The 14,799-nt window shown below is 40.3% G+C and overlaps 1 long non-coding RNA gene and 1 pseudogene across 3 annotated transcripts in view; one reads left to right on the top strand and one right to left on the bottom strand.

Annotated features, from left to right (window-relative positions):
- Window positions 1-14,799, top strand: part of LOC149121448 (uncharacterized) — a 38,138-nt gene that overhangs the window by 570 nt on the left and 22,769 nt on the right. The window lies entirely within an intron of this gene.
- LOC149121449 (phosphatidylinositol N-acetylglucosaminyltransferase subunit Y-like) lies at window positions 36-2,474 on the bottom strand (annotated as a pseudogene).

The raw sequence follows: 14,799 nt of genomic DNA, 5'->3' as shown, positions 1-14,799 counted from the left end.
GTGGCCGCTGACTTAAACTATGCTGATTCCCGAAGTCAATTTTGGGAAAATTGGCATGGTTTTCAAGTTAATTCTTCCTCTTTGAAAGTGGGATAGCTCTCCATGGGTTGGTTCTTTCTTCAGGCTATTAAAATTTTAATTATCATGAAATGTTATGGGTTCCGTTTACTCCCAGACATTGTAGATACTTAGTTGCTTTTGTTTGCTTTCCTAGAAAACATGTTTCTTTAAGTACTGAATGGAATGGTTTCTCAGCCTTTGTTTTTCATGACCTTGACTGCTTTGAAGGTGAAGTCATTATTTCATAGAATTTTGTAAAATGTTCTTCAGATTGCTTTGATAGATAGAAGATTGGATTCAGGTTATACTTTTTTATTTTTTAACCACAGTGTCAGAGAAATTGCATTGTGTTCTTCTCATTGCATCAAGATGAACATGATAATTGGTTTTCTCAATTAGTGATCTCAAGTATTTCTACCAAGTAGAACTTTCAGAGATGAATGCCCAACATATCATGAATTTATATACCACCTTGACTCTGGTTGCCTTAGCTAGGCCTGAAGAGTTTAATGCCCATCCAAGTCTAAAGGTGCAAGAACACATGGACTGTTATGGGACTTGACAGGAACAAACTGTAGAAGCAGAGGCTGGTGGTACTGAGATACCCTGTGGGACATTTTCTTCCCCCTAAGTCCAGCTGGAGAAATCAGTGGAATAAGGAATATCAGCATAAGAAGAGACAGAAACATTCTCTTGAACTTATTACCTGTCACCTTGTTTTAAAAGGAATATGGTATTGAGAGAATGTAGGTGTGTTTTTTAAAAATTATGATCTATTGCTGCTCTGTTTCTTTATTTTTTGGGTTGTCCTTGCTGCCTGTGGCATGATATTAGGAATCCTGTCAGTGGTGGGATAGGCTTATCTCAGCATTTCATTACTCATGTCATTGATTAATGCTTCATATCTGAGTGGCTTCTTGGAGAGGGGGCACACCAGAAACTCCAGCAGGGTTGTGTGGAAAAATGCTGGGCATCTGCCCTGCCCTTTTGCTCTGATCTGCTGGGGGCTGTGACCTTGTCTCATGCAGGCACCCTAGACACCCACAGCACTGAGGTAAGCGTGCCATGCGCCCCTCTCAGCATGGCCTGGCCACGGCAACCACCTCTTGGTGCACCCTCCCTGCTGCTGCTTTTGGAGTTTATGTAGTATCAAATCACACTAGAGTCTTGTGTTAAGTTGTGTCTTACATTATGTGTCTAGTAGGAACTAAGAAAATAACTAGAAACTATCCTGAATGTTCTTGGAAGAGCTGAGGCAGCTGTTCTAATTTCAGATATAACAGACTTTAAGTCAGAAATGGTTGTAAGAAACCAGAAAGGTTATTTTATGTTGATGAATGTATCAGTTTATCAGAAGGAATAACTGAGGAAATATTCTCAGTAAACCACCTTGCCTAGAAATAAGCAAATGTAGACATAATTGAAGGTGAAAAATCAGCAAATTCTACAAGAGTTGGAGACATCACAATGGTCATGGAAAAATGGAACTATAAGAGAAAAATAAAAAAAATATAAATATGCTCTCTCAACATAAGCTCCATTAAGTTCAAGACACTTTTGTAAGTGATGCTAATAACCATCTAATCCATCCTAAAAAACTAAGGGTTCTCTGAGATTGCTCTCTCCCTCTTTTTAAAACTATCTTCCTCTAGACTAGAGGAGTAAGGTGCCTCTCTATTATGCCATTAAAACTGCTCCTAACTTTTTGAATTGTCTTCATCTTTTTACCATCCTTGCTTGGGTAGAACACTTATTTAAGAGTAGGTAAAAGAACCTAAGGTTGTGATAAGTCTTCATACCACCAAATGTGACTTCACAAAATATGTAGGCCAATACTGAAATGAAATGTGTTTTATGAACTGTGGATTGTGTTTAATCCATTTCTGGGCTTCAGAGGCCATGTAGAGCACTTCATTCCATAAATTAACACATTAGGGCTGCAAGTACACTTGTTATATAAATGGCCTACAGAATTACCTAGGATAGTCCAAGTTATGCCTAGGATGGCATAAATCATTGCTTAGGGATGCTTAGTTGAACAAAGGTTGAGGACTGAATGGTGTGTACAACTTCCAGGACAATGGAAATAGTGTCTACAAAGAAGTGCGTGGTGTGTCAGTTCATAATCTACTTGTGTTTATAGTGTGTCAGTACATAAGAAGGATTCTTAGCATGCATGGCTAAGAGTTTCAAGACACATGGAAAGATATGTTTGGTATTGGTATGTCTGTGTTTTGAACTCTATGTATTCATTACCTTTGTTCATTTTATTCACTCAAGTGCTGCAAGACTAAATATACCAGATTTAAAAACAATGGCTTATTCAAACTGGATCTTTTTAAAAATTCTTATTTAAGATACACAGATTACATGTATTCCATGTATACAGACTTAGGAACATAGTGATACTTCCTCTCCCACACTCCCTCCTGCCCAGGCTCCCACCCTTCATCCTCCTTCCTCTCTTATTCCTTCTTAATTGTTACAGTGATCTAATTTCATTTACTTTATACTCATAAGATTAACCCTACACTCAGAAAAGTGTTCAACAAATAGTAAGAAGAAAAACAACACTGTTCCTCAACAGTAGTGACAAGTGTTCTAAACAATAATTACATCTCAAAATGACAATTTAACTCCTATACATTACATTTTTGGAGCTCTATTAGTTAACCACAAATCAGGGAAAACATGGTATTTGTCTTTTTGGAATGGGCTTATTTTACTAAGTATAATGGTTTCCCGGTGTATCTGTTTTGTTGGCAAAAGACGGGGCTTCATCCTTTTTATGGCTGGGTAGTGTTCTGCAGTGTATATGTCCCATAATTTCTTTATCCAGTCATCAGTTGATGGACATCTGGATTGATTACCTATCTTAGCTACTGTGAATTGAGCTGCAGTGAACATAGGGCACAGATAATTCTTCCATAGGCTGATTCCATTTCCCTTGGGTAAATTCCCAGGAGTGGGATACTGGGTTGTGTGGTATATCTGTTTTCAGCTTTCTGAGGTATTTCCATACTGTCTTTCACAATGGATATACCAGTTTACATTCCCACCAATGGTAGATTATGGTATATTTTCCTCCACGTCCTTGCCAGCATTTATTGTTTGTTGATTTCTGTATGAAAGCCATTCTGACTGGGGTGAGGTGAAACCTCATTGTGGTTTTGATTTGCATTTCCCTGATGGCTAGTAATCCTGAGATTTTTTCATGCGTCTGTTGGCCATTTGAATTATCTCTTTGGGAAAATGCGTGTTGAAATCCTTTGCTTATTTCTTAACTGAATTGTTTGTTTTGTTGTTGTGGAGTTTCTTGAGCTCTTTATAGATCCTGGATATTAATCTTTTATCAATTTTATAGTTCTGTCAGTTGCCTTTTCACTTTGCCAAGTGTTTCTTTTGCAGAGCAGAGGCTTCTCAGCTTGATGTATGTAATCCCGTTTGTCAATTTTGGCTTTGATTGCCTTGCTTCTGGGGTCTTTTCCAAGATGTTTTTTTGCCTGTGCCAGTGTCTTTCAGAGTTTCCCCAATCAAACTTGATCTTTTAACATGCAGTTAATCAGAATATATATAAGAAATACCACAGAGTACACAGACAACATGTGAAAAGTGGGTTTACTACTAAATTGAAGGGTTCACACTATATCTGATTTGAGGAGTATATTCAGATCTCTCTGTTGATATCCAGTATTGAAGTGGAAGTATACCTCTTTGAATGCAATAGGCCATTCTGTCATGCCTTCACTGATGAGTAAGCCTTGCTTATATGGACTCTTAGGGGAATTTCTCTCCAACTTTAACCAGAAATCCAAGACCAACTGGGAAATTTAAAACATTCTGGATATCATATTGTGACATACATTTTCTTGTTCATCTAAGGAGATGTGGTCCCCAGTGTTGTTTGTAAATTGGAGTTTCCTTATGAATGGATGGCGCTAGAAGGCAGGCATAATTCAGAAATGAGGAATACATTCAAATAACTGATTGAAAATTCATATGTAATAATCTTATTTTTTTCCTTCTGACTCGGAGGTTTTCTTTTTGCCAGAGACTTACTTTACTTTTGATGGTCATCATGTTATGGCCTTAAATAAGATCTCTTCTCATGAAAACTCTGCAGGAATACTTGAATCTAACCAGAAATATTCTGGGTTATTTTAGAGAAGGTGGCTGAGGCTTGGGCTGTGCTGCAATCCTGCCTAGTTGGGTCTCTTTGGGTCTTCTTAGATCCTTACATGTGTACTTCTAAAGAGAGTTAACATAGATCATATGTTTAATTTCTTTTTAAAATATTTTTTATTTGAAAGTCAGAGATACACAGAGTGAGAAGGAGAGTCAAAAAGAGAGACAGAGGTCTTCTATTGGCTGGTTCACCCCCCATTTGGCCACAATAGCCAGAGCTGCACCAGTCCAAAGCCAGGAGCTTCCTCCATGTCTTCCCACATTGGTGCAGGAACCCAAGAACTTGAGCCATCTTCTACTGATTTCTCAGGCCACATCAGAGAGCTGGGTTGGAAGAGAAGCAGCTAAGACTAGAACTGGTGCCCATATGGGATGCTGGTACTGCAGGCAATGGCTTTACCCCTATACCACAGTGCCAGCCCCTGCTTAATTTCTTGATTTTGGTGATGATATCATAAATGTATGGATATGTCTAGACTCATCAAAAGTGTGTAATTTTTGGTATATCAGTCACGCCTTAATAAATTTAAAAAGGGTGAGAACTCCCCACCCCCAAACTTTTCTTCAGGTAACAGTGTGATTCTTTTGTAGATATTGTAGGGATCAATCTGTGCTCAAACTTAAAAATTCAAGACTGTTGATTCTAAAGAGATTTTTTTTTATTTATTTTTTTATTTTTTGACAGGCAGAGTGGACAGTGAGAGAGAGAGAGAGAGAGAAAGGTCTTCCTTTTGCCGTTGGTTCACCCTCCAATGGCCGCCTCAGTTGGCACGCTGCGGCCAGCGCACCGCGCTGATCCGATGGCAGGAGCCAGGTACTTACCCTGGTCTCCCATGGGGTGCAGGGCCCAAGTACTTGGGCCATCCTCCACTGCACTCCCTGGCCATAGCAGAGGGCTGGCCTGGAAGAGGGGCAACCGGTACAGAATCCGGCTCCCCGACCGGGACTAGAACCCGGTGTGCCGGCGCCTCAAGGCGGAGGATTAGCCTAGTGAGCCGCGGCGCCGGCCTAGTCTAAAGAGATTTTAAGTAGAGTGTTCTCACCCTTGACCTTTTGGTGCCATGACAGTCAGTTGTGGGAAATAATCAATCTATTATTCTCTAAGAAGCTTTAGCTTAGAATATAGTTAACTGTAGTAATGAACGCATTCTAAATAAGACATCATCACATCATTGAAACCATCCTGGGAAAATCACCTACTTGGTAAGTGTCAACTCTAAACAAGCATGAAATAGTGTAGTGTGTGTTATTGTTGTGAGAAAAAATAGGAATTAGATGGTGACTTATACTTTGTAGCATTAACACATGTAGCCTTTTGTATGATTAAATGTTAATGATTTATTCAACAAATTTCATTAATGTGTTCCTTGAATGAGAACAGGAGTTCATAAATATATTCTGTGTATGGCTTATATATTCTGAAAACTCAATTAACATTCAGATAAATTTATATATATTCACAAAACCCACGGAGGGTGGCATGAGCTTATATACAGCATCAGTGGTCTCATTTATAAAGGTGGGATGTGGTCCATGCTCCAATTATGTTTTCTGGTTTTGGGTGAATACTGATGTCTTTCAGATTTAATTTATTTGAGAGGTAGAGTTACCGACAGAGAAAGCGAGAGACAGAGAGAAAGAACTTCCATCCGCAGGTTCATTCCCCAAATATCCACAATGACTGGAGCTGGGCTGATTTGAAGCCAGAAGTCTGGAGCTTCTTCCAGCTCTCCCATGTAGGTGCAAGGGCCCAAGCATTGGGCCACCTTCCACTGCTTTCCCAGGCCATAGGAGAGAGCTGGATCAAAGGAGGAGCAGCGAGGACTAGAGCTGGCATCCATATGGGATGCTGGCACTGCAGGCGAGGATTAATCTACTTTGCCAGAGTGCCAGCCCAATACTCATGTCTTTTTTTTTTTTTTTGACAGGCAGAGTGGACAGTGAGAGAGAGAGACAGAGAGAAAGGTCTTCCTTTGCCGTTGGTTCACCCTCCAATGGCCACCGCGGCTGGCGTGCTGCGGCCAGCGCACCGCGCTGATCCGATGGCAGGAGCCAGGAGCCAGGTGCTTTTCCTGGTCTCCCATGGGGTGCAGGGCCCAAGCACCTGGGCCATCCTCCACTGCACTCCCTAGCCACAGCAGAGAGCTGGCCTGGAAGAGGGGCAACTGGGACAGAATCCGGCGCCCCAACCAGGACTAGAAGCGGTGTGCCGGCGCCGCTAGGCGGAGGATTAGCCTAGTGAGCCGCGGCGCCGGCCAATACTCATGTCTTTAAACACTGCATTTCCCATAGCCATTTTACGACATTACTTGGAATCTATTTCTGTTTTACCAGAAGTCTTCAGGATGTAGGCCATAACATAGGCAGTATTATGGAGGAAATTTTGTTGTAAGATACAGTCATTATGTCCATATTTGCTGACATTAAAAATATTTCAAGGGAAAATACAGATTTGGCCAACTTGTAACTGCCGTTATTTGCCCTGAATTGTTTGGACATTTTTGCAGAATTTTGTCCTACTTGATGAATGTCCTGCTATACAGTTTGTAATTAAATAGTTAAAAATGGGTGCCCCAGTGGCAAAATTCTCCCAATACTGATAGTGTTTAAAGACATATCTTTAAATATGGGAAGAACTCATCTTTCCTTCCTTTTCAAAGTCTTGAATAGTATCCTGTTGTCTGTCTAGACCATCCTTCACACATCCATTCTGTGTAGACATTTAGGTTGATTCCATATCTTTGCTATTGTGCATCATTTGGCAGTGAAAACAAAAGTGCAGAAAGATGAGGAAGAACCCATCTTTCATTTTGCCTGATCCTGCTGATCTTGAGATGAAAACCTGGTCATGGTGTTGTACCTCAATAAAAATACCTGAAGATGCTACCAGGTGCTTAATTCATATCCTGCTTCTAGAGGAGATTTACCTGCCAGGGAAGAAGCACAATCTAGTCTACATTTCATGGAGATCCCATTTCTACTTCTCTCCCAAAGTGTTTCATGGAGAGCATGATCCACTGCATACATGACATTGTAGATGAAAGAGATGGAGTCTGATAAGGTCAGCAAGTTAATGTTTCCTGGAAAAATCTCTAGGGAAGCATTTGGTGGGACTCCAGTTTTTCCACATAGCAACCCATCAAGTGAGCAACCAAATATATGAATCCACAATTAACTGAAGTAAAAGTCTTATGGGTATTGGGAGGGGTTTACTGTTTTGAGAAGGTGTTTGAGACCAAGGACTTTCTCCTTGTGGTGTGAAAAGAGTGCAGCATGTGGTTCATCTCATACACACATTGTACTGATAATGTTGTCCACCAGTTATCTTGAAGTTATTTCTTCTGTTTAACTGAACTTTTGCATTGCTTTACCAACATCTCCTCATTTTCCCTACCATCCAGCCTCTGGTAAGCAATATTTTACTCTTGGTTTTGGCGAGTTTGCCTTTTTAATAATCTGCATGTGTATGACATCAGACAGTATTTGTCTTTCTGTACTTGGCTTTCTCAGCAAATGTAATATCTTCCATATTCATCCATGCTGCCAAAAATGGCAAGATTTCTTTCCTTTTCAAAGGCTTGAATAATATCCTGTTGTCTCTCTAGAGCACCCTTTCTTCACACATCCATCTCTTTGTAGACATTTAGGTTCATTCCATATCTTGGCTATTGTGAATCATCCAGCAGTGAAAATGAAAGTGCAGAAATTGCTTAGGTATACTGATGTCTTATCATTTGGATATATGCCTTGCAATATACATACATGCACACACATACACACGTACATACACATAGACCATATGTACATATCTATTGATGGAATGTATGGTCATTCTATTTTTTAAGATTATTTATTTGAGAGGTAGAGTTACACACAGTGAGAGGGAGAGACAGAGAGAAAGGCCTTCCTTCTGCTGGTTCACTCCCCAGATGGCTACCATGGCCAGAGATGTGCCAATCTGAAGCCAGGAGCTTCCTCCTGGTCTCCCATGTGAGTGCAGGGACCCAAGCACTTGGGCCAACTTCTACTACTTTCCCAGGCCATAGCAGAGAGCTGGATTGAATGTGGAGAAACCTGGACTGGAACCAGCACCCATAGGAGATGTTGGTGCCGCAGGCAGAGGATTAATCACTATGCCACGACGCCAGCCCTGATCATTCTATTTTGAATTTCTTGAGGCATCTTCATGCTGGTTTCATATAGGTGTACTAATTCACATTCCCTCTAGCAGTGTACAAGCATTTCCTTATTTTATTATCAGAACTAATTTATTTTATCTTATGATTTTGATGATAGCCCAGGCACAATCTCAATATAATTTTTATATTTTTTCTATTGATTAGTGATATTGAGTTTTTTAAAATGTAACTGTTGGTCATATATATATATCTTCCTTTTAGAAATACATATTCCGGCCCTTTGCCATGCTTAAGTAATCCTATTTGCCTTATTACTATTGAATTATTTGAACTGCTTATATAGTTTAGTTATTAACAGATTACAGTATGTATTATTTTCAACCATAATCTTAATATTCTTTAATGATAGGAATATGTTCTGAAAAATGCGTCATTGAGTAATTTCAATTGCTGTGCAAACAACATGACATGTTTTTACACAAATCTGACAGTGAAGTGTCTACTACACTCGGAGACCGATAATATTTGATACCCATATTTCCCTCCCTCCCTTTTTTTCTTATTTTTTCAAAGAGATGCTTCCAATCCCCTCTACAATCACAGGCTTAATTCACTACTAACCATGATACTTAACAAGTAAAATGTAGGAAGTTCACAGTTCACAGGAATGTAAATAAGGGCTAAATAGATAGGATACCTATTTGATTCCTATAGGTTTTTTTGTATTCTATATTAACTGTCACATACCAGGGAAAAATATATGAAATTTGTCTTTTGAAACTGGCTTATTTCACAAAGTATAATGGTTTCCAGTTGCATCCATCTTGCTAGTGTCACTTCAACTACAGCTAAGTTGATTTTCACCAAAGATTTCAATAATGTACAATGAGGATATGACATTCTGTTTTAAAAAATGGTGCTGAGAAACATGGATATCAAAATGTAGCCAATGAGATCACATCCTTACTTCAAACTGCATGGAAACACTAACTCAAAATGGGTTAAGTTGGCTGGTGCAGTGATGAACAGTAAAGCTGCTGCCTGCAGTGCTGCCATCCCCTATGGGCACCAATTCAAGTCCCTGCTGCTCCACTTTTGAGCAAGCTCTCGGCTATTGTCTGGGAAAGCAGTGAAAGCTCAAGTCCTTGGCCCCTGCACCTGCATGAGAGACCTGGAGGAAGCTCCAGGCTTCTGGCTTCGGATCAGCCCAGCTTCAGCTGTTGCTGCCATCCTAGGAAGAGAATCAACAGATGGAAGACTTTCTCTCTCTCTCTCTCTCCCTCCCTCCCTCCCTCCCTCCCTCTCTCTCTCTCTCGGACTTTCAAATAAATAAATAAATAAATAAATCTTTAAAAAAGGGTTAAGAACTTGACATAGACATGAAACTATAAAGCTACTAAATATGGATGATGACTTTTGGAAATGACCTCAAAGCCAGCGCAACAAAAGCAAAAAGCAGATAAATAGCATTCCATCAAACTAAAGAGCTTCTGCAAAGCAAATAACCAACAAAATGAAAACACAACCTCCACCATGAGAGATGTGTGGCCATGTGCCACATTACAGAGTTTTGATCACATTACAACAGTGGCCCCATAAGATTATGATGCAGCTGGAAAATTCCTATTACCTGGTGATCCTGCAGCCTTTTTAATATCCAGGCACAGGGCCGGTGCCGCTGCTTACTAGGCTAATCCTCCGCCTTGTGGCACCAGCACACTGGGTTCTAGTCCCGGTCAGGGTGCTGGATTCTGTCCCAGTTGCCCCTCTTCCAGGCCAGCTCTCTGCTGTGGCCAGGGGTTGCGGTGGAGGATGGCCCAAGTGCTTGGGCTCTGCACCCCATGGGAGCCCAGGATGAGTACCTGGCTCCTGTCATCGGATCAGCATGATGCACCAGCCGCAGTGCGCTGGCTGCAGCGGCCACTGGAGGGTGAACCAACGGCAAAGGAAGACCTTTCTCTCTGTCTCTCTCTCTCTCACTGTCCACTCTGCCTGTCAAAAATAAAAAATAAAAAAAAAATAAATAAAAATATCCAGGCACAATGCATTAATGCATTCCTGTGTGTTTAAGGTAATGTGGTATAAACAAACCTACTGCATTACCAGTCATATAAGTAGCACATACAATTCAGTATTCTACATAATAATCAATTATGATAAACAATTTTGCTACTGGTTTGTGTGCATGTTATAACTTAAATTTTATCATTATTTTGGAGTGTATTCCTTGTGCTTTCATGTATAGCCCTGTGGAACTGTGTTCTTTCTACTTTTTATTTGTCGAGTGGTTATTGGTACAGTTAGCCTGTGATTATAGAGTGGACTGAAATTATGTTTTTTCAAAATTTAAAGAGAAAATAAAACTTGCCAACAGACATATGAACAGATGTTCAGGATCACTAGCCATCAGGGAAATGCAAATCAAAACCACAATGAAGTTTCACCCACCCCAGTTTGAATGGCTATCTAAAAAAATAGTAAATACTGGTGAGAATGTAGAGAAAAAGATACCCTAGTACATTGCTGGTGGGAGTTAAACTAGCACAATCATTATAGAATACAGTATGTAGATTCCTCAGAAATCAGAATTGGGGACCCACTGTGGCACAGCAAGTTAAGTGGTGGCCTGCTGTGCCACAATACTTATGGGTACTGGTATGAGTCCCAGCTTCACTATTTCCAATCCAGCTCCCTGCTAATGCGCCTGGAAAAGCAGTGGAGGATGCCCAAGTCCATGGGGCTCTGCACTCACATGGGAGACCTGGGAGAAGCTCACTACCTTCAGCCTGGCCTAGCCCCGTTCAGTGCAGCCATCTGGGGAGTGATCCAGTGGATGGAAGATCACTCTCTGTCTTTCCTTCTCTCTCTGAAACTCTGCCTTTCAAAGTTCTTACTGTGCCCTTCCATCCACACCCAGGTTTCTGTGACACAGTGCCATCTTGAGACCTTGCCTGCCACAATCTTGGAAGCAACTAACAGTTGCCTCCAGAGGCTTGAACACCCCATCCACTTATGTGCAGCCCCATGGAGTGAGCAGCATCACTAACCATTCCCCATTGCCAGGCTACCCACTGACCCTTTCGCAGCTCTGTAAAGCACTATTCCAGCCTCAGTGGCTGAAACCACCATGCTGCTATGTCTTCAGAAACTGGCATGGCCACATTGTGTACCCATCTGTGCCTACCAAAAGCCACCAACTGCCCTTCCTAATCCTTCTCCTAAATCTCTGCCAAACAGCCAGGATGCCCCCACTTAACCCTCAGTAGCCTTGGTTAGCAATCAGCAGCCCATTCTGAGTGGCTAAGCTTACCAGAATGCTGAGAAGTCTCCTGAGTGTATCAACTCACTGAGGCCTTGTGAAGAAGAACTCACACTCATTTTCTCAAATTATTTTGAAACCTTGGAGAGAATTCTTCCAAACTCATTCTGTGATCCTGATAGCAAAGTCATAAAAAGAAGATTACAGACCAATATCCTTGATGGGCAAACATGCAAAAAAATCTTATGAAAATACTAGGAAGCTGAATGAAAGAGCACATCAAAAGTTATGGCCAGCACCACGGCTCACTAGGCTAATCCTCCGCCTTGCAGCGCCAGCACACCGGGTTCTAGTCCTGGTCGGGGTGCCGGATTCTGTCCCGGTTGCCCCTCTTCCAGGCCAGTTCTCTGCTGTGGCCAAGGAGTGCAGTGGAGGATGGCCAAGTGCTTGGGCCCTGCACCCCATGGGAGACCAAGATAAGTACCTGGCTCCTGCTATCGGATCAGCGCCGTGCGCTGGCCACAGTGCGCCAGCCACGGCGGCCACTGGAGGGTGAACCAACGGCAAAGGAAGACCTTTCTCTCTGTCTCTCTCACTGTCCACTCTGCCTGTCAAAAAAAAGTTATATATCATACTTAAGTGGGATTTATCCTAGTAATGCAAAGGTGTTTCAATCTATGTAAGTCAAGAAACTTAATATATTATATAGACACAATGAAGGATAGAAATCCTATGAACATCTCTATACTTATAAAAAGGTATTCAATGAAATTTATTGCATTCTGATAAAATTAATAAATTAGATACAAAAGTATATCACAATATACTGGAGATTATCCATGACACACCCATTCCAACATCATCCTGAATGAAGTGAAGCTTGAAAGCATCTTCTCTAAATCTGAGGCAAAAGAAAGATTTCCATTTTATTTTTATTAAAATTCATTCTACTAGTGTTAGCCATAGAAATTTGGCAAGAAAAGGAAGCAAAAGGCATACTGACAGGAAACAGAGAAATGAAATTATTTCTGTTGGCAAATAATATGATTCCATACACAGAAAAATCTGAAGACTTATCCAAAAAACTTTGTTAGAACTCAAGCAAATTCAGAAGGTTGCAGGGTACAAAATAAACAGACAAAATCATTAGCATTATATACCAAAAATAATTTTCTCACAAAGAAATCAATAAGACAATCTCATTCATAAAACTAGGGAAAAACTACCTAGGAGAAGATTTAATGAAGGCAGATGGTCATCTCTACAATGAAAACTGCAAAAAAAAGGAGTGATGTAAGAAATTCTGATGGATAAAAAATTAAGAGTTCCAATGTTCATGGATTAGAAGACTGAATGTGATGGAATGTCAACATGTCCATGGTGAAATCAAATTAGAGAATAATGTGCATTTTCCATGAAGTTCTTGAAGACTCCACATATATTAATATGTTCGTGCTTCCAAAGCTGTTTACAAATTCATTGTAATCTCTATCAATATACCATTGGCATTCAACCATGCATCTGTAGCAAAGTGGTCTTCCACAAAGGTGCCAGAAATTTATTTATTAAATAGGATTTGGTAAACTGGATATCTGTATACAGAACAAATGAACTAGATTCACATTCCTCACCAAGTGAGGAACATGATGATTCTTCCCCCCATCTGCCCCCCAACCCATACTTGCTCCTTTCTTCCTCCTCCCTCTTCCTTTCTCATTATTATTTTTTACAGAGATCAATTTTTCAGTTATTTTTTATACTCATAAAATTAACTCTACACTAACTAGAGAGTTCACCAATTACTATGAAGAAAAAATGAAACAAAACAAGACAGACAAACAAAAAATATTGTTCCTCAACTGTCAAGTCAAGGGCTGTTCAAAATCAATGCATCTCAAAGTGTCAGTTTTGCTCCTATAGATTACATTTTAGGTACTCTATTAATTACTGCAGATCAGAGAGACAACAATTGGAACAGAATAGAAACTCCAGATATTAATCCACACACCTACAACTAACTTATCTTTGGCAAAGGAGCAAAAACAACCCCTGGATCCAAGAGAGTCTCTTCAACAAATGGTGCTGGGAAAACTGGATTTCTCTACATACAGAAGCATGAAACAAGACTCCAACCTTACACTTTACACAAAATTCCACTCAAAGTGGATCAAAGATATTTAGCTACATCACGATACCATCAAATTACTAGAGAACATTGTAGAAACCCTAGAAGACATTGACATAGGGAAAGACTTCTTGGAAAAGACCCCAGAAGCACAGGCAATCAAAGTCAAAGTTCCCTTTGACTCAAAGGGAGCATATAAACAAGTCTAGTACCTCCTAATACTAACCGATAGAATAAAGGGGAGAGTGATCCAACATGGGAAGCGAGATACTCAGCAGACTCATAGAATGGCGGATGTCCTAAATAGCACTCTGGCCTCAGAATCAGCCCTAAAGGCATTCCGATCTGGCTGAAAAGCCTATGAGAGTATTTCAGGCATGGAAAGCCAAGACACTCTGGCAAAAAAAAAAACACACAAAAAACAAAAAACAAAAAAACAAAAAAAACAAAAACAAACAAACAAAAAAAAACACCAAAAACCAAAACCAAAACCAAAAACACCTAAATGAAAGATCTCTGTGAGTGAGATTCCAGTGGAAAGAACAGGTCTTCAAGAAGGAGGTACCTTTCTCTGAAGGGAGGAGAGAACCTCCACTTTGACTATGACCTTGTCTAAACAAGATAACAGTTGGAGAACTCAAGGGGCTTCCATAGCCTTGGAAACTCATGACTGGAGCATGGGGAGATTACTGAGGCCATAAACAAGAGTGTCAATTTGTAAAGTCAACAACAGGAGTCACTGTGCACTCGCTCCTCATGTAGGATCTCTGTCCTTAGCGTGCTGTACATTGAGACTTAATGCTATAACGAGTACTCAAACAGTATATTTTACTTTGTGTTTCTATGGGGGTGCAACTGTTGAAAGCTTTACTTAATGTATACTAAACTGATCTTCTGTAAAAAAAAAAAAAAAGAAGAAGAAATTATCAATTCCCAACTTGACTCTCACTGGGATTAAACATGGCAATAGGTCTGATCTGATTTCATCATCATTTAAAAAATCATCTATTATTTTTCACTTTATGTTTCTG

Source organism: Oryctolagus cuniculus, chromosome 16, assembly GCF_051225735.1.
Source record: "Oryctolagus cuniculus isolate XC-2025 breed Fujian yellow rabbit chromosome 16, ASM5122573v1, whole genome shotgun sequence".
In the NCBI taxonomy this organism is placed as follows: Eukaryota; Metazoa; Chordata; class Mammalia; order Lagomorpha; family Leporidae; genus Oryctolagus; species Oryctolagus cuniculus.
This window is presented reverse-complemented; position numbering and strand designations above follow the sequence as displayed.